The 21,926-nt window shown below is 40.2% G+C and overlaps 1 pseudogene; it reads left to right on the top strand.

The window, feature by feature from the left end:
• Positions 1–1,312: 1,312 nt before the first annotated feature.
• Positions 1,313–20,061, top strand: LOC139458227 (ankyrin repeat domain-containing protein 17-like; annotated as a pseudogene).
• The last annotated feature ends 1,865 nt before the right edge of the window (positions 20,062–21,926 follow it).

Genomic DNA, 21,926 nt, shown 5'->3' with positions numbered 1-21,926 from the left:
GCCGTTCATGACCCGTTACAAAATTGTTTATAATTTCATTTCTCTGAGTGAAATGATTCTCAGAAAACTTTCCCCAGTTGAGAACCGGACGGACGGGCGGACGGACGAACTCCGTTGCTATATCCACTGCATCACTTCGTTGTGGGGGATGATAATAGATACGGCGCCCATGTGTCATCTTATTGCAATGACGTCACTACCCTCTTATCTTCAAGTGAAATCGCTGGATCGTCCGCGCCTCGGGGTTTAACTGACCATGTCAAAGGTTAAAACATCGGATTCTTGTCGGTATGTTTTTTATCGGGCGTAGCAGGTATTCATATATTTGGCAAAACACCCACAGTACATTCCCTCATGACGTACATAGACAAATATTATTAAAACTCTTATATGTTAATTTATCTAAACAAACTTTGAATGTTACAGACTGAACGTATTTTGAAAAGCCTCATACCAGTTATATAAAAACAAATATTATTTAATAATGAATAAGGCTCAATACCATGAGTACTAGCTTGTCAACTTGGACTAATACACAACCACTTCACGAAGCACAAATGTACAAAATCGAAAAAATGTTAAGATATTTGATAAAATATGCGATTTTTGTCATTGGATCTTTTTTTAAATATCATAACCCATTTCCGAAATGGTCAGTTAACACCATATCTTTCCAAGATCTCATGCCTGAAAAAAACCCTTGAAACTGAAGGATTTATGAAGATACATGTACATTGATAATGACAGTCCTAAACGTACACGGTGTAGTGCCTACACATTATTCTGGTGTCTACAGAATGGACACCATGACATGTTATGAGACCAAAACAAGTATGCATAACTTACTTACTATTGGATAGTTAACGTGCACTTTCCTACATAAGAAGAAAAACCCGTTTTATATCTGGTGCTAATAGAAAGCTAATAGAGCTGGTACCCCTATTCATTAGACGGATTTGTATTCATTTCTCACCGCTTCATGTTAAGCCACACTGAGCTACGTCCCACGACTGGAAAAAGACTCGTACTTTGCATTGGCCAAAGTATAAGCCTATCTGCCCGTAAGCTGGTTCCCGGCTCCCTATGCGCGTCGTCAACTTGCAATTGTGATATTGGAGACGGGGCCCAGCTTAATCTGCCTGAGCTTGCGTCGCGTAGCACCTGGAGAAACAGTTTTCGCCTTGCCGTCGGGTGGCGCTGGTGTTACTTAGCGAGGCATGCTAGCGCTGCGGTGGAGCTTGCTTCTGCTATCCTTCACGAGTGTGAGGAGCTTATAAACAGTTATATTTAGCACGGGTTTTTCCTGCTTTGTTGTAGAGGGTCTTGACTCTGGTTTCGTCCACACATTTCTCCTTCATACAACACAGTAAGTAAGTGTCCACGGTGTTATGCTTGTTTGTATACCTCATTGTATCACTCTTCAATGTCTGGTTGAATTTGAGAACGAATGGGACAGTGTGTATTCTGACATAAGACTCCCAACTCGGCGTAGATGACTGAACTAAAACGAAACGTAACGAAACAAAACTAGTCGCAGTATTCTTGTTTATTACAGAATGACGAATAAAAGCAGAACATAATAAAAAAATCCAGTACTTGGACTGTTCTGAAGCATTGTTTGTAAACAATAGTCGATAACCCCTGAACTTACTCGGGTGTACTTGGCTTATTCCGCGAGAGGAGTTTCTGCTCCAGTGGTCTATCATGATATAACATTTATACTAAGTTATCCTATAATAATTAGATCCACATCAAGTGCTTTTATGACTTATCATGATGTAATATTTATACATCATTTCATATAATTATAGTTTAGCAAGTAATACTTATCATCAGGTAAAATGCATATATAAAATATCAGTAGTTTCAGTTATAGCTTTTTAGATAGATGCTAACCTAAGGTAATGGGAGCGCAGCTCCTAGACATACTATTCAATAAGACAAGATTTATGTCTACATAGTTACTTACTTACTTACTTTGTAGATTTAACGTGCGCTTTCCGACTGATGCGTATTTCGCACACGGGCCCGGCCAGGCCATTTAATGTGTTTCCGAAAGGGGCGAAAGTGGTGTGTGCAACCCAAGAGGGGGCTTTAGGGGTTGCTTATATAGAATTTGGGAATTTTGAGATTTGGAATAGATGCCGATGGGGTAAGGGAGGAGAACTAAGGGAGCTGGGTATGGTGGATTTTTGTGTGTTTATGTAATTTTGATTTGGTGGATTATAGTGTTTTTAGATGCGTTTTATTAGTTCCGTTTTGATTAAGAATACGCCTAAGGCCTTGAAGTTTTCTAGTTTATTTTGTGGGTTTAGTATTGCTTCTAGAGTGAGAGCCTGGTTTAGATTGAGGGTGGTTTGTAATGCGGTTCGATGTGTTAGGTAGTGTGTGCAGTAGATGAGTGCGTGTTCTGGGGTTTCTAGTTGTTTGCAGTGTGGGCAGTTACCTGTAGTATGTTTTTTTATTTTTTTTAGGTGGTTATTTAGGTTGGTGTGTCCTGTTTGGAGTTTAGTGATTACTCTGTCGATTTTTTTTGATGGATGGTGAATTTTTGGTTTGGTTAGTGGTTTGCTGAGTACTTTTTTGATTTGGCTATTTGAGTTTAGATATAGGTTATGCCATTTTTTGGTGATTTTTTGCTTATTTACACTTTTAATTTCTGATTTTGAGATGGGTAAGTTTAAGCTTATTTCTGGGATTTTGAGGGATAGTTTAGCTGCCTTATCGGCGTTTTCATTACCGTATATTCCTACGTGGGCGGGTATCCACAAGAAAGTTATTTGTTTGCCTGCGTTAGTTAGGTCGTTGGAGCTTTTAAGTATTAGATTTATTAATTTAGGTCGTTTTTTGGTATTTTTGTTTTTGAGGGCTTGCAGTCCACTTAGGGAGTCGGTAAGTATTAGGATTTTATTGTGGTTTTTGGATTCTTGACTATGGAGGGCTGAGGCCATGCCCATTAGTTCTGCCGTGAATATTGATTGGTTGTTTGGGAGTCGGAAGGATTGTGTAGTTTTAGTTGGTTGTGTGGTATGGACTCCGAAACCTGTGTGTTTGGAGGTCGGATCTGAAGATCCGTCCGTGTAAATGTGACACCAATTTGGCCAATTTTCGTGTATGTATGCTAGTGTGGTGGTTTTAGCTATGTTTGGGTCGGTTTGTTTATTTATTTGGCTAGCTAGTGTTGTGTCTATTTTGGGTATTTTAAGTTTAGGGGTGAAGATATTTGATTGTTTGCAGTTTTGTTTAAGATTTTTAATTTGGTGTTCATTTAGGTAGTTTGTTATTCTTTGAGATATTGGGGTAAGTAAGGGGTGTTTACGAGCTAGAGCTTGGTTTTTGGGGCTGATATTTTGGTTTATTAGGTTTTGGATGAGAGGGTTTGATTGGGATGCGGCCCAGAAATTTAAGCTTAGCTGTTCCCTGCGTAGACTTAGTGGCATTTCTCCTGTTAAGGCCTGGAGTGAAGTGTAGGAGGTGCCATGTTGGGTGCGTGTAATTAGTTTGAGAGCCTGATATTGTATTGAGTCAAGTTTTTTAGATAGAGAGTTGTTTAGGGTGTTGTATATGGCGCAGCCGTAGTCTAGTTTTGATCTAATTAGTGATATGTAGAGTGAGAGGAGGGTATCTTTGGAGGCTCCCCAGTTTGAGCCAGTGAGGCATCTTAGGGTGTTTAGGTCTTTACTGCATTTAGTTGTTAGGTTTTGGATGTGAGCATCCCAGGTGAGATGTTGATCGAAGATAAGTCCTAAGAATTTGGTTTGTTTTTGAAATTTGATTGTTTGATTGTTTAGCTGGAGGATTGGGGAGGCGGGTTTCATGTTTTTATGTTTGAATACTATTCCTGTTGTTTTTTCTGAGTTAAGGGAGAAGCCCCATTTGTCAGCCCATTGTTGTATTTTATTAAGAGATTTTTGGAGTAAATTTTGGGCCATATTAATACTTTTTGTGCGGATCCAGAGGGCTCCATCATCCGCGAATTTGGATGTGTTTACTTTAGGGGATAGGCCCTCGAAGAGATCGTTTATCATTATATTAAAGAGTGTGGGGCTGAGGATACTGCCCTGGGGAGTGCCATTTTCTAGTTTAATAGATTTGAAGCTTTTAGATAAATGCTAGCCTAAGGTATCAATATCCCATCTCCCAGACAAAAGATATGTCTACATAGTCTTATAGATTACTTTGAACTATTTTATTTAAGTAAATCTGTCATCACCTATATTAGAATAACATTCAGTAATTACTTCAATTTAGACTCATTAAGGATTAGCCCCCATACAAGCTCGTCTATAGGGCATTAAGGATTAGCCCCCATACAAGCTTGTCTATAGTGCATTGAGGATTAGCCCCAACACAAGCTCGTCTAAACACCACATGTTAGGGCAAGCAGGGGTTTGACTCTCTTACCAAGCAGACCTCTCTCCCACAGCCCAGAGGGTTGTACCGACTCTCCGTGGCACCCTCAGCTATTTTCTAAGAAATTGTAAATTGTTAATTGTTCTTGTAAATAAAATTGTGATTAGTCGGTATGTTTTTTATCGGGCGTAGCAGGTATTCATATATTTGGCAAAACACCCACAGTACATTCCCTCATGATGTACATAGACAAATATTATTAAAACTCTTATATGTTAATTTATCTAAACAAACTTTGAATGTTACAGACTGAACGTATTTTGAAAAGCCTCATACCAGTTATATAAAAACAAATATTATTTGATAATGAATAAGGCTCGTACTTTGCATTGGCAAAAGTATGACTATCTGCCTGAGCTTGCGTCGCATAGCACCTGGAGAACCAGTTTTTGCCCTTGCCGTCGGGTGGCGCTTGTGTTACTTAGCGAGGTGTGCTAGCGCTGTGGAGGAGCTTGCTTCCGTTGTCCTACCCAGAATGTGAGGAGCTTATCAACAGTTATATTTAGCACAGGTTTTTCCAGCTTCCTTGTAGAGGGTCTTGACTCTGGTTTCGTCCACACATTTCTCCATCATACAACACAGTAAGTAAGTGTCCACGGTGTTATGCTTGTTTGTATACCTCATTGTATCACTCTTCAATGTCTGGTTGAATTTGAGAACGAATGGGACAGTGTGTATTCTGACATAAGACTCCCAACTCGGCGTAGATGACTGAACTAAAACGAAACGAAACGAAGTCCAGTACTTGGACTGTTCTGAAGCATTGTTTGTAAACAATAGTCGATAACCCCTGAACTTACTCGTGTGTACTTGACTTATAAAGCGAGAGGAGTTTCTGCTTCAGTTGTCTATCATGATATAACATTTATACTAAGTTATCCTATAATAATTAGATCCACATCAAGTGTTTTTATGACTTATCATGATGTAATATTTCACATCATTTCATATAATTATAGTTTAGCAAGTAATACTTATCATCAGGTAAAATGCATATATAAAATATCAGTAGTTTCAGTTATAGCTTTTTAGACAGATGCTAGCCTAAGGTAATGGGAGCGCAGCTCCTAGACATACTATTCAATAAGACAAGCGTTATGTCTACATAGTTTAATAGATTTGAAGCTTTTAAATAAATGCTAGCCTAAGGTATCAATATCCCATCTCCCATACAAAAGATATGTCTACATAGTCTTATAGATTACCTTGAACTATTTTATTTAAGTAAATCTGTCATCACCTATATTAGAATAACATTCATCAATTACTTCAATTTAGACTCATTAAGGATTAGCCCCCATACAAGCTCGTCTATAGGGCATTAAGGATTAGCCCCAACACAAGCTCGTCTATAGTGCATTGAGGATTAGCCCCAACACAAGCTCGTCTATAGGGCATTAAGGATTAGCCCCCATACAAGCTCGTCTATAGTGCATTAAGGATTAGCCCCAACACAAGCTCGTCTAAACACCACATGTTAGGGCAAGCAGGGGTTTGACTCTCTTACCAAGCAGACCTCTCTCCCACAGCCCAGAGGGTTGTACTGACTCTCTGTGGCACCCTCAGCTATTTTCTAAGATATTGTAAATTGTTAATTGTTCTTGTAAATAAAATTGTGATCAGTCTCCTGTGACTCCGGCTCTTTGCTGACTAATTCCCCAAGAAAACCAGCACGCAATTTGGAAGGTTTTGTTCATCCATAAGAGTCCATGAGAGGTCACAACGATCACCCCACGGGTGTAGGCTTATATCATCAGATTTTTGTTTGTAAGCAAACGCACTTATTCTGAAATGAGAAGAACCGGGTCAATGCAAGCCTTATATATTGATTTACATAATTATATAGACATCCTACAACCGCAACACTGAGGTGCATGACAATATTGCTTTACACATCAAAGTGACCGTATGGTATCTGGCGACCAGTTATTACCAACTTCCCTTTTAGCATGCACATTGTCGCTTCTCGTTTTACTTTTGCTCGTATTTATTAGCGAGAAATGTTTTAAAAAACCCCGAAAAGCAGACTCCTGTGAGTGTTATCTGGTAGTGCAATTGATAATTAAACAATGATTGTAACTGTATTTCATTGTTTCTGTTGAGATTCAGTAGAAGTTCATTGCTTTGTATTTGGATAATGATTAGTTGTCAGGAATGTAGTACTATTAAATGTAAGTAGTGGTGAGGAAGTTAGTAAGTATATTAAGATGCTCGAATTATCTGGAAACTTTGGGGATAGGCTGGATGTCTAGCGTTATGGAGTAAGTGAGTGAGTTAATGAATATTTCAGCCATATCGTGACGATCGTTATGGAGTAATAATAATCCGCTTTAAGAGGTTCGAGACGCATATTCCCGATTTATACACTAAAATTTGAAAAAGGGTAAAATGGAGTGTACAATTATTGTCATTAGCCGAGCAGTGTGTAGGAAATATAATGATAGATTAACAAGAGAACAGCAATATCACCACCTCTTGCCAGGGGGCATAATAGAATTTTGTTTGTTCATATAGTAGTAAATAGACACAAAATAATTAAATGAAATTAATACACACAAAAGTTCCCTTCCCTGAAAAAAATAACTCAGTCTTGATAATTATCTCTTAGATAAACAGCTTGAGTAGTTTCTGAGGACGTGACCCCTTTCTAGACACTACCCATTAACAAAGTAGACATAATATGTGGACAACAACTTCTTTATTTTACTGTGGACGGGACAAGATGTTATCCATAAATTGTGTCTACTTTGTCATCCCTCAGTTTCTAAGAAGTGCCATCAAACAATTTACTAAGCAGCTCATGACCCGTAACCAAATTGTTTATAATTTCATTTCTCTGAGTGAAATGATTCTCAGAAAACTTTCCCCAGTTGAGAACCGGACGGACGGGCGGACGGACGAACTCCGTTCCTATATCCACTGCCTCACTTCGTTGTGGGGGATGATAATAGATACGGCGCCCATGTGTCATCTTATTGCAATGACGTCACAACCCTCTTATCTCCATGTGAAATCGCTGGATCGTCCGCGCCTCGGGTTTTAACTGACCATGTCAAAGATTAAAACATCGGATTCTTGTCGATATTTTTTTTATCGGGCGTAGCAGGTATTCATATATTTGGCAAAACATCCACAGTACATTCCCTCATGATGTACATAGACAAATATTATTAAAACTCTTATATGTTAATTTATCTAAACAAACTTTGAATGTTACAGACTGAACGTATTTTGAAAAGCGTCAAACCAGTTATACGAAAACAAATATTATTTGATAATAAGGCTCAATACCATGAGTACTGGCTTGTCAACTTGGACTAATACACAACCACTTCACAAAGCACAGGTGTACAAAATCGAAAAACTGTTCAGATATTTTATAGAATATGCGAATTTTTGTCATCGTATCTTTTTTATATCATAACCCATTCTTGAAATGGTCAGTTAACACCATATCTTTCCAAGATCTCATGCCTGAAAAAGACCCTTGAAACTGAAGGATTTATTAAGATACATGTACATTGATAATGACAGTCCTAAACGTACACCGTGTAGTGCATGTACACTATTCTGGTGTCTATAAAATGATATGTTATGAGACCAAAACAAGTATGCATAACTAACTTACTTACTTACTGTTGGACAGTTAACGTGCGCTTTCCTACATAAGAAGAAAAACCCGTTTTATATCTGGTGCTAATAGAAAGCTAATAGAGCTGGTACCCCTATTCATTACACGGCTTTGTATTCATTTCTCACCGCTTCATGTTAAGCCACACTGAGCTACGTCCCATGATTGGAAAATGTTTCGTGCTCTGCATTGGACAGATAAAAAACTTTCTGTCTGAGCTTGCGTCGCGTAGCACCTGGAGAACCAGTTTTTGCCTTGCCGTCGGGTGGCGCTGGTGTTACTTAGCGAGGCATGCTAGCGCTGCGATGGAGCTTGCTTCTGCTATCCTACACGAGTGTGAGGAGAATATAAAAAGTAATATTTAGCACGGGTTTTTCCAGCTTCGTGGTAGAGGGTCTTGACTCTGGTTTCGTCCACACATTTCTCCATCATACAACACAGTAAGTAAGTGTCCACGGTGTTATGTTTGTTTGTATAACTCATTGTAACACTCTTCAATGTCTTGTTGAATTTGAGAACGAATGGGACAGTGTGTATTCTAACATAAGACTCCCAACTCGGCGTAGATGACTGAACTAAAACGAAATGAAACGAAACTAGTTTCAGTATTCTTGTTTATTACAGAATGACGAATAACAGCAGAACATATAAAAATCCAGTACTTGGACTGTTCTGAAGCATTGTTTGTAAACAATAGTCGATAACGCCTGAACTTACTCGGGTGTACTTGGCTTATTCCGCGAGAGGAGTTTCTGCTCCAGTGGTCACATCTATCATACGGCGCGTGTAGGCTTATATCCTCAAACTTTTGTTTGAAAGCAAACGCACTTATTCTGAAATAAGAACAACCGGGTCAATGCAAGCCTTACCTATTGTTTAACATAATTATATCGACATCCTACAACCGCAACACTGCCAACTCCCCGACGCGCATGTGATCGCATCTTGTTTTATGTTTGCTCGTTTTCATAAGAAGAACAAAACAACAACAAAGACTCCTGTTTTTTTTTTAAGCGATGTAGCCGATTGTTAGACAATGACTGTAACTGTATTACATTGTTTCTGTTGAGATTCAGTAGAAGGTCATTGCTTTGTATTTGGACAATGTTTAGTTGTCAGGAATGTAATATTATGTATTCTAAGTAGTGGTGTTGAAGTTATTATATTTAAATGCTCGAATTATCTGTAAAAATTCCGGAATAGGATGGATGTCAAGCATTATCGAAACATGTTGAATATTATGTGATGTTCTAGTGACACTGAGTGGAATGTGCTGGGATCTAGTCATATCACACATTTTATCTGACATTACATCAAGACCAGTTTCCATATGAACATCACCTTTCACCCTTGTGTTCAACCTGAGCCTTACTCAGTAAACTTAGCAGTCAACTGACTTGTACTAAGGAGAGATCAGATAAAAATCATTGCAATCTGCCATTCTTGTATTGGATTGTCACTGGTCACAGTCGGAGAAATCACGGGTAAGGGAATCAACCCAGGATATTATGTAATATTGTTCACGTGGTTACCAGAAAGCCAGTTGTGAATGTCTGTGCATCTGTTGCACATCTGCAACAAGGGAAGAGTTGCTAATTGAGCTTGTAATAAGTATTTTAAAACTGATCTGAAAGAAAAAACGCGAAATTTTCTTCAATTTGCCTCTAATAAAAAACATGACTGAAGGAAGTACATTCGGTTTGTTCACTTCGCTGTGGAGATCTCGAGAATTAAATCATTCAACTGAATGTGAGGGGGCATACTCATAAATGATATCATGCATAATTTCAAAACACAAATAACCGTCCATCCGTTTAAGGATGGATTTCCTTAGACTCACAAAGATCGCATCATGTTGCAAAGAGTGTACAACGTTTTATTTTGCAATGGTCTCACACCACAGAGCTCTATTACTGAAGATACACGCAGGCTGCCAAAGCCAAAACGGACTAGATTAAGTTGTGACAAAACACCTGATTCCTTATACAACCTTTCAATATCATCGAAATGAGGTTATGTTATGGCTGGCGTCCATCATCCGACCGTTAGCACTGAACTTGAAAACTCATCTTCTGTTATCTAGGTGTGGCAGGGATAGAACATCAAAGGGTTTTTTGACGTGTTTGCAAACTTTGTTGCGCCCGGGTCCGTTTCACAAATTAATCTTAGGCCAACGACTGTGACTGTCATAAGTCTATGTTAATGTATGGGAGCTATGATTTTCGCGCTCCGACTATCGTAAGGCTATTTAATGTATTGGAGCTACGATTTTCACGCTCTGACTACAGTAAGTCTATCTTTATGTATGGGAGCTACGATTTTTCTCACTCCGACTATCGTAAGGCTATGGTAATGTATTGGAGCTACGATTTTCGCGCTCTGACTACAGTAAGTCTATCTTTATGTATGGGAGCTACGATTTTTCTCACTCCGACTATCGTAAGGCTATCATAATGTATTGGAGCTACGATCGCCAGAATTCTAAAGGTAGGCCCAACTTTCATGTTTCAGTGCGAGGACATTGTTGCATCAAAGATACCGGTACTCCTCCAACATTTGCATACAGGAACTTACATAACATTAATGAACCTTCAAATCAAGTAACGATTAATGCTTATTTTATAATCAACTGGTGATGTTTTGACATGTAGACCCTTTTTCTTTGCCTGGAGTTTGTTTTGACAGTAAACCTTATTTCTACTCGATTAATATGACATGTACAAATGAAATGTCATTCTGAAACAGCACCTCACGATATGTAACCGTGATATGTTTACGATCTGATTCCTATAATTGGCTCATGAGGTACAACGTTGTGTAAGCCTTAATATGTTGCTTCATATGCTTTTCTGAAATTCAAGTGAGCTTTAATATGTTGTGGCTATGGCGTCCAACGGCGCTTCCATCTGCCTCTGTGGGATCTTTTAAACACGACGGAGGCTATTTGGAGAAATGCTTTTTATGGTAATTACGTGGTCATTATCAAAATGTAATGAAATCTGGTAAATGTGTAGTAAATGGGGTTCAACATATGTGCTCCTTTTTACCTTGATTTTACCTTCTTACTTCGACCATACTGAAAGGTAACATTGTCTTGACTCCTTATCCAGGTGAGCTACAGTGCTGTGGCGGAAAAATGTAGGACTGTCCTGCTGACAGGCGTTGTGCACATTATGCGATTTTGTTGTAGTATGATGATGACGAGTTTGGTGCCAACTGAGATTGAAGACCCTCATGAAAGACAGGAAGTAGTGAAGAATCTTCAAAGATAGAGATTAGAGTGGCTGAAGTGGTTGAATATGGCCGAGATGGAGAAAGGTCAAAGTGACACAGAGAGTGAAGAATGTACACCAGCAAACTGCAGGAGGAAAAGCAATGATGAGGACAACCCGCCTGGAACCACCGACGGATCAGGCAGTACTGTGGAGGATGCAGGAAATAAAGATGTTGATGAAGAGAGTGCTGACGAATATTTGTTTGGTGACACGACAGATGAAGAAGAGGGAGATGAAATCGAAGATATGTATCAACTTGGAGCATGTGTTACAAAGGTCAAATTCCAGACTGTTCAACACCAGTCATACCAACTTGTAGGTAAAGGTATGTATGCCTTCCGGAACTAAGGCTAGGTAATGATGCCCTCTTGACAGCAACAAGTTCGAGTATTTCCTCGGTCACTTGGCTCCTGTTGTTTCGGAAAGAGCCAACACAAGTTACAAAACGAGCCAATGCAAAATAAAAGAAAGCAGTGCATTTTAGGCTATTTATTTATGCTCATATCATCTTACCGAGGCAAGGGAGCCAGCTAAGTCCAGTTTCAACCCTTGCCGAACTAGACTGGAATTATGGAGTTATATTTTGGCTGGACTGGCACAGTGTAATTAAATACGCATAACGAAATTGATATGCAGTTCGTAAACAACATTGATTTCAACGTGCACATTTTTGACAAGTGCATGATGTGTACCGTCAACTGGGCGTCGACAGATATTTTCCAAATCTTTTGAAGTTTTTAATCAAGGTGTTCACTTGATTTGGTGATTTGATGCACTTCGCAAGGCAAGGCCCATTTTATTTCAATATATCTTGTTCACTGATCAGAACTGGTGCAGCCATTTTGTTCGAAGCAAATGCAAGTGATATGAGAATCTGATTGGTCAATAGGAGGGTCCTAGAAGGGACATAAGTCGTATTAGCCACTGGTGGCGCTAAGATTGAGCACAGTAATCGTAGCCCAGTACTGCAAGGTTGGAAACTGGACTTTAGAGTCAGTTAACTCCCTTTCCTCGGGAAGATGTACTCATACATGTGATATAACACTAATAGGCTGAAGTGGCATTAAATTATTTCGTCATAATTCAGGTGAGCCACAGAGCATTGTGGCTATACTGCCTCACAATAATGGAAACACAATATGAGTTATGAATAGCCATGTCAAGTAATCATCTTAATCAAAATCCATAGTTGACTCCCAGTCGCTCTTGCCATAATGTCTTCGGAAGTTAAACTATGAATTGATCACATTTCTTTTCAAAAACTGTAAATTTTCATTGCGATCCAACTGTAATCATCGCCAATTAGGAAACAACCAAAACAGTGTTTTATTGCAACATGCTGAGATACAAAGATGTCGGTCAGAACAGGCCATTGGCTGAGTAACCATAAGGTTTTCCTGAAACTAACCCGAATGGATAATAGCCATGTTTGTTCCCATCATAGACACCACGGCACTAGCACAACACATTGTGGGATGTTGTCAGCAACCACAGGAAGAGGTTGTGTCGGCACCACAGCAGGGGACACAACTCCAGCAAGCTTCAGCTGCTGATGTTGATCAGGCAACAAGTCAGGCACAATTGTCAACAACTACGCCTTGTGTAGTCCCCGAAACAACAATTGTACAAGTCCCGAGAACAGCAGCACTGACACCAGCGTCCACATCCACTCTTCTACCCAGAATACCAGGATCTGTTGTATCAGAGATACAGTCATCAGGGCTACCTGGGGTACCAGTGCCTGTGGATTCTGCTGCAGGTGAGCGCGGTTACATGATGCACACACATGACTAAAGGTTCAGATATCTAATACTTACAACAGGATACTAACAAATGACGCTTTTTAGCGAATATCCTGTGGCATCTATGCCTACATTTTTAGGCAGGGTGTCTGTAATCGTATACAGCCTCAATACAATCTCATCCGGCCTGATTAGAGAGTTGTAAGCTCTGCTCTATTTCAGGTTAGCCATTTTAGAAAACGTTATGAGACCTTTAATGGAAATATAATGACTAATATGAAGTAGTATGCCTCTCTTCATGATCGTTGTCTATAGAGATATCTAGGTTCAAATATAGAGACATCTGTGAGGGCTTCAGTCCCAGTTTATGTTCCAGGTGTCCTGTACAACAATTTCTATGTACAGCAGAATTTTGGGGATGTGACAGTCAGGGGCGCCAGGAATCTGAACTTTGGTGGAACCCAGAACATTAGAGGAACACAGAACGATGGTGCACCTCAGACCAACCAGGAAGAGGAGAAACCACTGACTGCAGCACAGAAGATCAGGAGTGAGTTATCTACTTACTTTCGTAAACTGTCTGATCTCGTTTAGAACAATAACTTACACAGAAATGAGAAATGCTGTGAGGAAACATGTTTCAGTTTGATCAGTATGATAGATATTATTTTTAATATTTTGTGTTCGCAGGGCACGTGTCAACATAATGATGCTCAGAGTCAAACCTTATTTGATGATGGCTACAGTTTGTTCCTTTAACTGAGAATAAATTATCATAATAATAAGATTGTGAACTTTAACAGATCTTTTTTAATACAGTCCAATATAAAGCCCTCTTTTTACAGAAAGAACAGAATCCAGGATACAGTCGTGGACTAAAGACATGGTGGAGACAGAAGGCCTGCAGAAGGTGACAGACAAGCTAGACAGAGGGGCAACATGGGTGACAATTAAAGGAAGGCCAGGAGAGGGGAAGTCTACTATAGCCTACATGGCTCTCAAGGATCAGCACACTCAGGGGAGACAAGTGTATCAGGTGGTGTCACCGGAGGAGTTCAATGCGGTCATAACAGCCAGCACTAACCCTGTCATTATGTTAGATGACATATTTGGTGATCTGGAATTTGATGTAGCAGAATGGGCCAAGTGGAGACCAAGTCTACAACCTATTGTGGATGTGAAAGATCCTGATAAATATACAGAAAAAGATTCCATAGACAAGTCCACTAATATCAAAAATGTTTTAAAGAGAACAAAAGATGAGCAAACAGAGCTGAAAAGAACAGCGCCTAACAAAGACCAAACTATCATTATCCTCATAGGCCGTGATTATGTGCTGAAATCCTCATTGGCAGACTTGGGAAAGATGGCAGATTACATATCTAGTCCCCTGTATGTGGTGGAAGTTTCTTCTCAGAGAGAATCTAATGAACGAAGGATGATTTGGCATGTTCATGTCAAAACAAAGACAAAGATGGACTTTGATGAGTCAACTGTGTCTCAGATATGTCAGGCTGACTGTCCACATGGCTTTCCCCATGTATGTAAAATGTTTGTCGCGACATATGGAAAGGATCAGACGCAACCTTCAGCAGAGACTGTTTTAGATTTTTTTAAAATGCCTCTTGTGTTCCTCAAAAAGACTTTGGATAAATTCCTTAAGGATAAGATAAAGCGTTCACTTTTCATGGCTATGATTAAAAGAGATGGGAAGGTTAGTGGACAGGAGTTGGAGGAGGATGATAATCTTGCGTATGAAAGCATAACAGCTGCTGATGATTTGGTTGGATCTTATCTCAAGAAGGAAGATGACACATACATGTTTGACCATCCCTCTATATATGACAGTGTTGCTTTAATACTCAGTACAAAACAATCAAAGTTTGTCATCGAAAATTGTAGTTTGTCATTCATCCATCAGCGACTTCGTCTTAAACCATCCACAAGACAAGGGGAAAATGTTCCTAGTGAGACAGGTCTTGTTGCAAACATCTCATGGACCTTTGCTGGACATTTAGCCAGAAGATTTGCAACTGAAACTGAGAGAGGCAATTTATTGCATGTCTTATCGCATGAGGCATGCTGTAATTCACATTTTATTGACTTGCTCATGGACTGTCTGAAGACGCATTGTCACATGTCTGTTCCTGATATTCTGAAACTAACTGATATTTCTTCAAGACAATCATTTTGTGAATTGCTTTCAAGCAACAAGTCACATCATCTGATCAAATTTATTATGGAGAAAGAAAACATATTATTCAGCCAAAGTGAAATACGTGACATTTTACTTGGGGTGTGCAAGAATGCTGCTTGTAGTGTATTGACCTACATCAGTGAACACATGAAGCTTGACATAGATGCTAGATATGGTCGGCTTAATGTAACTCCGATCATGTTAGCAGCCAAAACCAAAGACAGCGTGTTTGTCGATCAGATTCTGGCCCTTGACCCTGACCTGAACGCAAGCGATTGTAATGGACAGACTGTCTTTCATTACCTTTGCAAGTATGGCCTTACATCAGCTGTGGAACAAGCAATTAACACGGGTGTGGATGTCAATGTGCATCGTGTAAATGGTGACCCTTTGTACCTTGCCATACAAAATGGTCACTTAGGCGTGGTGAAACTGCTGGTGAAAAGAGGATTTGATCTGGATAACCAGAAAGGTCTTATATTTGCTTCCATGAGCCAGAACAATGAGATGGTAGACTTTCTTTTAGACAGAGGAGCACAGGTTGATGGTGATGCTGTAAACAGTGTTTGTGAAGTGGGGAACTTGACTATGGTCAAAATGTTATTTGAGAAGGGTGCTACTGTTAACATGATGTCATCTAATGGACATACTCCTCTTCACAGCTCATGTAGACGACAGTCAGATGTAATGTCATTTCTGCTGGCGAAAGGAGCAAATGTGAATCAACTTTCATCTGATACAGGTGACTCACCACTTCATACAGCAGCATATCAGGGATATACAGTGTGTGTCAATGTATTACTGAAGGCTGGGGCTGATGTGAATGTACAGAATAAGACAGGTGACACACCACTTCATACAGCAGCAGGGTGGGGATCTGCAGAGTGTTTTGAAGTGTTACTGAAGGCTGGGGCTGATGTGAATGTACAGAATAAGACAGGTGACACACCACTTCATAAAGCAACAATGATGGGATCTACAGACTTTGTTGAAGTGTTACTGAAGGCTAGGGCTGCTGTGAATGTACAGGATAATACAGGTGACACATCACTTTATAAAGCACCATGGTTTGGATCTATAAACTGTGTTGAAATGTTACTGAAGGCTGGGGCTGATGTGAATGTACAGAATGATACAGGTGACTCACCACTTCATTCAGCAGCAAATTATGGACATACAGGGTTTGTCAATGTGTTACTGAAAGCTGGAGCTAATGTGAATGTACAGAATAAGACAGGTGACACACCACTTCATAGAGCAGGAAAAATATTGCCTGGATCTACAGACTGTGCTGAAGTGTTACTGAAGGCTGGGGCTGATGTGAATGTACAGGATAAGACAGGTGAAACACCACTTCATAAAGCAGCAGTGAGGGGATCTACAGACTGTGCTGAAGTGTTACTGAAGGCTGGGGCTGATGTGAATGTACAGAATAAGACAGGTGAAACACCACTTCATAAAGCAGCATTGTTTGGATCTACAGACTTTGTTGAAGTGTTACTGAAGGCTAGGGCTGATGTGAATGTACCGAATAAGAGAGGTGAAACACCACTTCATAGAGCAGCAAATTATGGACATACAGACTTTGTCAATGTGTTATTGAAGGCTGGAGCTGACGTGAATGTACAGGATAAGACAGGTGAAACACCACTTCATAAAGCAGCAAAAGTATTGAGTGGATCTATAGACTGTAAAGTGTTACTGAAGGCTAAGGCTGCTGTGAATGTACAGGATAAGACAGGTGAAACACCACTTCATAAAGCAGCAGCATTGTCTGGATCTACAGACCGTGTTGAAATGTTACTGAAGGCTAGGGCTGATGTGAATGTACAGAATAATACAGGTGACACACCACTTCATAAAGCAGCATTCTTTGGATCTACAGACCGTGTTGAAGTGTTACTGAAGGCTAGGGCTGATGTGAATGTACAGAATAAGACAGGTGAAACACCACTTCATAAAGCAGCAGCAGTGAGAGGATCTACAGACCGTGTTGAAATGTTACTGAAGGCTGGGGCTGATGTGAATGTACAGGATAAGACAGGTGAAACACCACTTCATAAAGCAGCAGTGTGGGGATCTACAGACTGTGTTGAAGTGTTACTGAAGGCTGGGGCTGATGTGAATGTGCAGAATAAGACAGGTGACACACCACTTCATAAGCAGCAGTGAGGGTATCTACAGACTTTGTTGAAGTGTTACTGAAGGCTGGGGCTGATGTGAATGTACAGAATCAGACAGGTGACACACCACTTCATAAAGCAGCAGGGTGGGGATCTGCAGAGTGTGTTGAAGTGTTACTGAAGGCTGGGGCTGATGTGAATGTACAGGATAAGACAGGTGAAACACCACTTCATAAAGCAGCAAAAGTATTGATTGGATCTACAGACTGTAAAGTGTTACTGAAGGTTAGGGCAGATGTGAATGTACAGGATAATACAGGTGAAACACCACTTCATAGAGCAGCAGCAGCATTGTTTGGATCTAGAGAGTGTGTTAAAGTGTTACTGAAGGCTGGGGCTGATGTGAATGTACAGGATAAGACAGGTGAAACACCACTTCATAAAGCAGCAGCATTGTTTGGATCTGCAGAGTGTGTTGAAGTGTTACTGAAGGCTAGGGCTGATGTGAATGTACAGAATAAGACAGGTGAAACACCACTTCATAGAGCAGCAGCAGCATTGTTTGGATCTAGAGAGTGTGTTAAAGTGTTACTGAAGGCTGGGGCTGATGTGAATGTACAGGATAAGACAGGTGAAACACCACTTCATAAAGCAGCAGCATTGTTTGGATCTGCAGAGTGTGTTGAAGTGTTACTGAAGGCTAGGGCTGATGTGAATGTACAGAATAAGACAGGTGAAACACCACTTCATAGAGCAGCAGCAGCATTGTTTGGATCTAGAGAGTGTGTTAAAGTGTTACTGAAGGCTAGGGCTGCTGTGAATGTACAGGATAAGACAGGTGACACACCACTTTATAAAGCAGCATTCTTTGGATCTACAGACCGTGTTGAAGTGTTACTGAAGGCTAGGGCTGATGTGAATGTACAGGATAAGACAGGTGAAACACCACTTCATAAAACAGCAGCAGTGAGAGGATCTACAGACCGTGTTGAAGTGTTACTGAAGGCTGGGGCTGATGTGAATGTACAGAATAAGACAGGTGACACACCACTTCATAAGCAGCAGTGAGGGTATCTACAGACTTTGTTGAAGTGTTACTGAAGGCTGGGGCTGATGTGAATGTACAGAATCAGACAGGTAACACACCACTTCATAAAGCAGCAGGGTGGGGATCTGCAGAGTGTGTTGAAGTGTTACTGAAGGCTGGGGCTGATGTGAATGTACAGAATAAGAGAGGTGAAACACCACTTCATAAAGCAACAATGATGGGATCTACAGACTTTGTTGAAGTGTTACTGAAGGCTAGGGCTGCTGTGAATGTACAGGATAATACAGGTGACACGTCACTTTATAAAGCACCATGGTTGGATCTACAAACTGTGTTGAAATGTTACTGAAGGCTGGGGCTGATGTGAATCTACAGGATAAGACAGGTGACACACCACTTCATAGAGCAGTAGCAGCATTGTTTGGATCTACAGAGTGTGTTGAAGTGTTACTGAAGGCTGGGGCTGATGTGAATGTACAGAATAATATAAGTTACACACTTCTTCATGCAGCAGCATTGTTTGGATCTACAGACTGTGTTGAAGTGTTACTGAAGGCTGGAGCTGATGTGTCACACACCACTTCGTAAAACAGCATAGCAGGGATGTGCAGAGTGTGTTCAGCGAAGATATTATTCCATGTCATAGTTCCCCATTCATTACACACTGGTAAATACGTCTCAGATTTCATCAGTATATATATAGTTATGGGCTTGGCTAAGTAGCCTGGTGGGTAAGGTGTCTGCTTCATGGACTGGGTTTGACTTCCTGGAAAGTGTTCAGCGAAATCTCAGCTGCTTTCAGATTATACCCACATAGTTAGACTAGAAGCATTGACAAACCGTACCCACCTACTCGCTGCTGCTCAACACTCTCTTACTCCATGTGATGTACCTGTCAAATAGTTATTTTGTTTTGAGTGAGTGAGTAAGTATGGTATTACGCCGCTTTTTGCAATATTCCAGCAATATCACGGCGGGGGACACCAGAAATGGGCTTCACACATTGTACCCATGTTGGAAATCGAGCCCGGGTTTTCGGCGTAACGAGTGAACGCTTTAACTTCTAGGCTACCCGACCGCCCCTCATTTTGTTTTGGCCATCATTCTGTGGTTTGTAAATCGCTCTCTCTCTCACTAGCGGATAACCACCCATCAACGAACCCTTAAACTTCTTGATCACCTTTCATTCCTATTGATTTCCCTAGCTGACTCACGTTTTTGTGGATCTACCGGAACGACATCATGCCTACGACAAAGGATTTCTCTGTTTCTAAGTTCCGTCTGTGAGGCTAAGAACTTCTCGGTTAACCCCCTGTAGGACCGAAAAGAAAAAAATTGACTCCCTGGTGTAATGTACAGAATATAATGTGAATATAGTGTAGTTGCAATCTTCAGCATGTCCGTCTAGCTTCTATAGACTCCCTGGTGTAATGTACAGAATATAGTGTATGTCCGTCTAGCTTCTGTAGACTCCCTGGTGTAATGTACATAATATAATGTGAATGTAGTGTAGTTGCAACCTTCAACATGTTCGTCTAGCTTCTATAGACTCCCTGGTGTAATGTACAGAATATAATGTGAATGTAGTGTAGTTGCAACCTTCAACATGTTCGTCTATCTTCTATATACTACCTGGTGTAATGTACAGACTATAGTGTGAATATTGTGTAGTTGCAACCTTCAACATGTTCGTCTAGCTTCTATAGACTCCCTGGTGTAATGTACAGACTATAGTGTGAATATTGTGTAGTTGCAACCTTCAACATGTTCGTCTAGCTGCTATAGACTCCCTGGTGTAATGTACAGACTATAGTGTGAATGTAGTGTAGTTGCAACCTTCAACATGTTCGTCTAGCTTCTATAGACTCCCTGGTGTAATGTACAGACTATAGTGTGAATGTAGTGTAGTTGCAACCTTCAACATGTTCGTCTAGCTTCTATAGACACCCTGGTGTTATGTACAGAATATAGTGTGAATGTAGTGTAGTTGCAACCTTCAACATGCTCGTCTAGCTTCTATAGACTCCCTGGTGTAATGTACAGACTATAGTGTGAATGTTGTGTAGTTGCAACCTTCAACATGTTCGTCTAGCTTATAGACACTCTGTAGTAATGTACAGGAATATAGTGTTTCACAAACCTGCATGAGTGGTGCCTGCAATTGGTTAAAAGATGGTACTTGTTCTTACCCTGTCTGGCGCTTAGCATAAAAGGGCTAAAACAAGGACTGGTCAGCTCAGAGTCAGTTTAATGTCTGAGTGGGGAATTTGTGTTAAACTGCGGCATGGTAACTCAGTGGGCTAGCACTATAAATCGGCATCAGTCCGGACTAGTACATGCAGCCACACACCCACCCACAGACACACACGTGCATGCACGTTGCTATATATGTTAGTGCAACAATCTTGTACGCGACCTTAAACCCCATTTCACCTCAACTTTGAGTCATTAATTTACGACTAACGGGATCGGGTGGTCAGGCTGGCTGACTTGGTTGATGCATGTCATCGATCCCAATTGCGTGGATCGATGCTCATGATATCAAACACTGGATTGTCTGGTCCAGACTGAAGTATATTACACACCGCCGTCATATAGCCGGAATATTGCTGAGTGCGGCGTTAAACAACAAACAAACTAAACATCAATTTATGGCAGCAGACCGGCCTATGTTTCAACTTTGATAAATTCAAGGGACGAGGGTGCAACCTGGTTTGTTTTGGTGCAACTTGGTTTTTCCTGTCAACATGCACCTGGTGCAAGCTGAATCAAGTTCTTTAAATCCAGCCGTGTTTGAATACATTTGAAATTCAAGTGGAACGACGTATTTACGTGAAAAAAATGCTCTACATTTCTGACAATTGTATAAATTGATTGGCGTGGCCTACAATGTGTATAATTAAATATAATGCATCTTATGTGTTAACGCAGTGGAATACTCAGACATGCTTGAAGAACTTAAACAGTGTAATTTTTTATTCATATCAGTAAGTGTATGCAGCATAAATCAGTTATATACAGTGTTATTCACGTTTCAAGAGCACGTTAGACGGAGTGCCATGGTTCATGGTACATTTGTAATTCATTATGTTCATGTCTAATATTTCGTTACATTCGGAGAAATTGCACTGTCCTCTTGAAGTTTGGAAAACTGCTGGGTTTTTTTCAGGTCACATAAGTTTCCACTTTTATTTGTTTCAAAGTAATTCGTAACAATGCTTCTTGGTGAAGTTTTAATACTGGGATTTTGTATCTGTATCAAGATTAAATATGTTTCAGCTGCAGCTACAAAACCAGATAGTTTTGTTAGCTTTATTTTTTAAAAAAGAAAAACACCTTGCAACAATTGTTATGTTTGTTGCAGGAAATTTCTTTTTTTTTTATAAAAAAAGTCTTTTGCACGATTTTGTTTTTTAAGAATTTTCGGGGACAAATTATTTTTTTCGATTAAATCCCATACCCCTCCTCAATCCCTTCACAAGTTCACATGATATAAA

Source organism: Haliotis cracherodii, unplaced genomic scaffold (genome assembly GCF_022045235.1).
Source record: "Haliotis cracherodii isolate W230 unplaced genomic scaffold, xgHalCrac1.p SCAF_12, whole genome shotgun sequence".
Taxonomy (NCBI): domain Eukaryota; kingdom Metazoa; phylum Mollusca; class Gastropoda; order Lepetellida; family Haliotidae; genus Haliotis; species Haliotis cracherodii.
This window is presented reverse-complemented; position numbering and strand designations above follow the sequence as displayed.